This window comes from Rhagoletis pomonella, unplaced genomic scaffold, assembly GCF_013731165.1.
Source record: "Rhagoletis pomonella isolate Grant_MI unplaced genomic scaffold, Rhpom_1.0 Rhpom_scaffold_00592, whole genome shotgun sequence".
In the NCBI taxonomy this organism is placed as follows: Eukaryota; Metazoa; Arthropoda; class Insecta; order Diptera; family Tephritidae; genus Rhagoletis; species Rhagoletis pomonella.
The window spans coordinates 6,930-13,351 of NW_023459146.1; positions in this window are offsets into that span (position 1 = coordinate 6,930).

Consider the following 6,422-nt stretch of genomic DNA (forward strand, 5'->3'; position numbering starts at 1 on the left):
CATATCAAGCAGAGTTGTGAAAAATGCATTAAATTTTTTAATGCATATCAGTTTAATGTAAATGAAAAAGATGAATGCATTAATTTTTGATATTTAATGTAAATGAAAATTTCAATGCATTAATTCCGAAGAAATGATGCTAATGATTTTTTTTATTAACATTAAAATTATAACAAGCATTAAAAACCCATTAACTAATATTATTTTGAAGTAAAAATTCTTTGCTGACGTTGAGGGTAGAATTTTGAGGTCAAAAAAGATAGTGACGGACGTTAAGGCTGGTTTTCACTATGTCAAGTTCAAGGTTTATTGATTGATTTAGATCAGAGTAGGTCCTCAGTCGTTTACATGCGCTGCCAAACTGGCTATCTGTCCGTTTTTAACTCATACTTAATATATGTAATCGGTATGCATCAACAATCAACATAAAAGTCCACAAAAGCACTCTGCATTGCATGCACATTAGCTTTTATTTTCATAAAACATCTAACAATATTTAGAAGAATTTTTTTACAAATACACATAATATAATGAAGCTGAAAAAACTATTAGTAATTATTCCAAGTCCTTCCAAAAGAGGTTATTTATATTTTACTAGAAAAAAAATTTAATGGGTTTTAATAGTGCAAACGAGGAAAAGTATTAAACATTTTAGTGCATTAAAATTTTTTATTAGCATTAGCTTGGATAATTTAATGAAAAGAAAATTTCATTAGCATTACATTTTTCAGAATTAATGCATTGAAATATTCATTTGCATTAAATTTCATAAATTAATGCATTAATTTTTTACATTACCATTATTGCTTTAAATACCATTAATGCATTAAAAAATTAATGAATTTTTCACAACTCTGATATCAAGCCCTTTAATTTGATACCTCATTTTTGAAAATCAAACGAATGGTTCAGATCTGATGACCAGGACAAAAAGTCCTTTCGCGTATTATTTATATATATAGATATAAATAAATTCGACTTTTTAAACAGGTGGCAGCCCTTTTGAAAAGTAGTTTCGCGCCAAGATATTCTTAAATATTCTTTGTCTAACATTGTGATACATATTTTAATCAACTGATGAATTAAGTTGAATTATATTAATTAAACATGTGGCAACTCCGCTAAATATAGTTCCGAAATAAAGATTTGTCAACCCCCCTTCGATTGATACCCATATTTTAATAATTAATTTAACTTATTTAATAATTTGAATTTAATTTTTAAACAGGTGGCAACCCTCTTCCAACACGTCAAAAATATTCTGTGCGTTCAAACTAGAGTCTTCTTAATATTCTTTCGTTTCACATAACTATTTTTATATTTCATATAACTTCAGGATAAGTTAATTAAATTCGCCATTGCAAGAAGGTACCAACCCTTTTCAAAATATTTTCAAACGGCCACCTTTTGAAGCCCCTTTCGTTATGCGTTATGTTGAAACATATTTCTCCTAATTAATTTTCTTAATTCAAATTGAATTTAATTTTTTAAACAAGTGGCAACCCTCCTAAAGTTAAGTTTAGAAACAAATATTTTCAACTGATACCCACTGATACCCATTTTGTAATAATTGTTTTTTTTAGAATGAAATTTTTTAAAAGGTGGCAACTCTTTTCAAAAAAGTAAAACCTTATTGCATATCTGCAGTCCAAGAGTTTTCATTTGACACCTTATTTTGGAAAATCAAACGAACGGTGCTGTTATGACGGCATTGCTTATTATATAGTTTATATTCAATTGTTATACTGGTGGCAACTCCTTTCGAAAAAATAAAACCAGTTTGCACATTGCTACAGGCCAAGCGCTTTAATTTGACACCCCATTTTTGAAAATCGAACGAACGGTGCAGATCTTTTATGCGGAACAAAAAATGTCTTCGCGTATTATTTCGATCTTAATTTTTTAAAAGGTGGCAGCTCTTTTCGAAAAAGTAAAGCCTTATTGCCCACCTTAAGTCAGAGCCCTTTGATTTGACACCTCACTTTTGAAAATCGAACGAACGGTGTGGATCTGATGGCGTTGCTTATTAAATTATTTGAATGCAAGTTTTTATCAGGTGGCAACTCTTTTCGAAAACGTAAAAGCTTACTGCACATCTACAGACCAAGCGCTTTAATTTGACATAACATTTTTGAAAATCGGGCGAACGGTACAGATCTTTTATGCTGCACAAAAAATCCCTTCGCGTATTATATATATAGATAGTTGTATTAACATTTACCTTTTAAAAACAATTAATATCTTATCTTAAAAACGTTCAAATTTTACATTAAATTCGATAACTACTTGCCGAAATCTTTATTTTTACATTAATCAAATTGTAGTAAACATATTTTAAAATCTTTGTAGTGCCATTATGTCATCTGATTATTACACAATATAGCTAGCCAGGACTATTACAGTTTTCTTTATCGGATACGGTTGTTTCTGATATAACCCTGCAAAAAATGGGACTAATCCGGGATGACTCCGGGAGCAATCGCAAAGGAGCATGCGACTAATACCACTTTTGATCTCTTTATATGGAATGAACTGATCGCTTTTGTTTGAGCATGTCCTATGAACAGACTAATTGTTCGCCATTATACCCGAAAGGGTATAAAAAGCGACTAGTCACTTTTAAAAAATAAAAATTAAAATTTTCGCCAGCTGAGATTCGAACTGGGGTGCTCAGTTTTGTTACGCAAATACTCTCTCTGTGTGCCAACGCCGCACATGAAATTTCATTGACAAAGAGCGTACATATCATTAAATCGTTAATAGTACCCGTTAGAGATGAATTGGAGACTAATTGATCTCCAATTATACCCACAAGGAATGAGTCGAGACTAATTGACCTCCATTAGTACCCGTATAAGACTAGTTGCGAATAATTAATGCCCAATTGTACCCGATTGAGAGTAATCTCGGAATAGTCTCTTTAGAGATTAGTCGCACAATTTTTTGCAGGGAATTGAGACACTGAAATTACACTGATATTGTCTTTTTCCATGTCTTTCAAGTAATTTGAAAACAAAATTTACTTTAGGACCCATAGGCCTCATGACTCACAGACGTGAGTATTATACAATTCTAGTATATTTCGACAATATTGTTGTTTCTTTGGGTAAAACTAAATATACATATTTTACTGTTCAATATTGGAGGGGGTGTGAAATAAAATTGATTATTCGTTGTTAGTATAAAAGCTAGAAACACCCCTGTAGGGAAACGAACTAGTGCGGAACTGGTTCGGTTCTAGTGCGTTTGGAACCATGACTAGTACGCGTTAATTCTCTTTTGCATGCTAGCGACTGGCGAATTTAACATTGCGATGTCCTAGGATAGGGATGCACAGCAGAGGTGCACGCAGTCGACGTCGCCGGCAAACTGCGAGCACGCGAGTGTGCTAGGCGAGGTGATGTGAGCTGTACGGAAATGGCAACGTATACATATTAACCACTACACACTTATTTTCAAGTAAAAATGCGTGTGTGTATGTGCACTTTTGCGACAACTGAGCCAGTGTGGCATGAGGCCACCAGAAAAAGCCAATTTTTCCAAAACAAAAGCGCCAAGTTTTTATTATCATGTTTAATAATTTTTTTGATGCAGTAAAAAGTGTATATACATAACCATTTCCTCACGTTTTTATTAATAAATTAATTTCAATACATTTATAAAACGCAAAACACATTTAATTTACCTATTCCTCACATTTTATTCAGTAAATAAATTCCATCTTAATGTAGAATATTAGTGTACAGTGTATACATACATACATATGTATCTATGCATTCGGTGTGCTTAAATTAAAAAAGCATCACTAAATAACGCACCAAGCATTGAATTCCAATTATTTTGGCTTTTTGGTTTCCCAAAAGCACTAAATTTAGTGCAAAATGCACGACCTTGGCAACAGTGAGCTGAGCACATCAATGCTCAAACAGTGATGCCAGACCAAGTATTGAGTAAATGCGCTATGTATATTTTTCTTTTAAAGCAAAAGTTCTAATTGGCGAGGGGATTGATTTTTGGTTCTTACATAGAACACTGATAAGATTCACAAACTTATCTTAGGACTTAATTAAAATAATCAACATTATTTTTAGACGAATATATTTGTGTTCGTATGAAACAGTAGCTTATGTCGGGAGGCTGGCTTTAGTAAAATGTACCATTTCCTATATTCTTTAAACCTCAAGGAATTTTTTATGAGACTTTATACGAATATTGACTTGCTAGCATCGCAACTGCCTCCTTTACATTTATTTTCCATGAGTTCTTCAACGACTCGGCGCCAGTGAGTCTTTCGCAATCGTATGCTGCGAATGATTCATTATACTAAAGCCAGTCTTCCGACTTAAGCTACTATTCTATACGAACACAGATATGTATACTTCCTAATAGGCTTGTAAAATGCCCAATACCCAAATCCCTCGCATGAGTTATTATCGGTAAAAAATTGGGTACGCTCAAATCTGGCATCGCTGCAGCAAGTACAGCGCCATTGAAACAGTGTTGATATTTTAAGTACAATTGTACTTTTTTCAGTACAATTAATTTTAAAATGTACAAAAGTACAATTTGCCGATTTTAAGTACAATTTCAACATCAAAAATACTTTTTGTACCAAACGCTCAAATCTCTTCTGGCACTTTGATTCTTAATCCGTTTACATTTAAGTAAATGGATATACCTATATTTCATATTTGCTACAAAACGAAATTATGAATTGTAATTTTGAATGTAAACGTGATTGTGAACAGTAATATTAGTGATGTGTGTTATGGTGGTTGCGATTTCTTATCACCGGCGGGTGAAATATCCCTCATCGCTATTTATTTTGAAAAAATCTTTGAAAATGCAATTTACCTAATGGCGATCCTGCAGAAATAGAAGTAATTGAGCAATTCGGGAGTTGAAAGAAAAAAATGTATGTAAATTCTATGCGTTGAAATTATAAATTTCCCTTGAGGATTTCCATTTTATCATAGTGATCTCATTTTATGTTCATTAATATGAACTGACCTATATAGTGTAATAATGTTTTATCATCATTGCCTTCTTTGACAAAATTACACGGTCACCCGGTATTTATTTTATTTTTTTAAATAATTTTAATTATTTTTTTTTATAAAATTGTAGCTCATTATTATTTTTTTATAAAATTGTAGCAAATAAATCGAAACTTGAAAGAATGAAAAAAATCAACAAAGTTTCATCAAATTTTCACAGTTTTTTTTTCAGAATTTGTAGACATGTTTTGGGTTAACAATTTTGTAGCCCATTCATTCTAGTATAATAAGGAGCAAGTTTGAAGTGTCTAGAAAATACCATTGATTTTTAGAATTTTTCTGTTTGCGGTGTTGCGCACTTTCTTCCATATAACGAACGTTCGCATCTTACGTTATATGGATGAATGCGCGTGTAGCGTTGTTGTTTTTTATTCCAATATTTTAAATTAAGCTTTATTTTATAGTTTTTCTTAATGATGTACACAAATTTCAGTATGGAAAAAAGTGCAACACCTTCAACGAAAAAAGTTCTCAAAAATCTACGCGAATTGAATGTACTATCTCGATCATTTAAACATCTCGGACTCGCCCACCACTAAAAATGATTATTTAAATCTAAAGTATATATTAAATGATATTTAATATTTGCTTTAGAGATGAAATTTCGACAAATTTGTTTAAACAAAAATGTTAAGCGTATATGCAGAATGTGGAAGCGAGATTCTTCTGCTTGCGTTTCTATGTTTATATCATTTGTCAGTTTAAGCACATACGATTAAATGTAAAAAAAATATTTTTAATTGCGCATCCGAAAGAAATATTTATTAGTTGCATTGAGTTACGCAAAAATAGTGCCGAAAATCAATCGATTGTGCTGAAGGTGCCGGCTGCTTCCGAAAGGGTCGAAAATGGCACTCATTTTCCATCACTGTCACACATACAATCTCACTGTTCTGTTGACTTCGTTTCCCCCTTCCGATAACTTTTTGTTTCCGCGCTTGCCCAGCACCGCTGTGCAAAGCTTTGCACGCGCATTCGCCAGCGACACATATGTGCTGATTTGGGCATCCCTATCCTAGGAAGTGTCAATTGTCCCCCGTTGCATCCCTTTGGCTCTAGTTCCGAACCAGTTCTAAATTCGACAGATAAGATCTAGTTCGTTTTGCATTCCTTTTTCTATACTTCCGAACCAGTTACAAATTCGACAGATGAGATCTAGTTCGTTCTGCATCTCCTTTTCTTTAGTTCCAAACCAGTTCCTAATTCGACAGATGAGATCTAGTTCGATCTACATCCATTTTTTATATGTAGTTCCCAACCTGTTATAAATTCGTCACCTTAGATATATATTTCTAATCAGGCTTGTCGGAACATTTCCCTTTTATTAACCGACTTCCAAAAAGGAGGAGGTTATCAGTTCGTCGG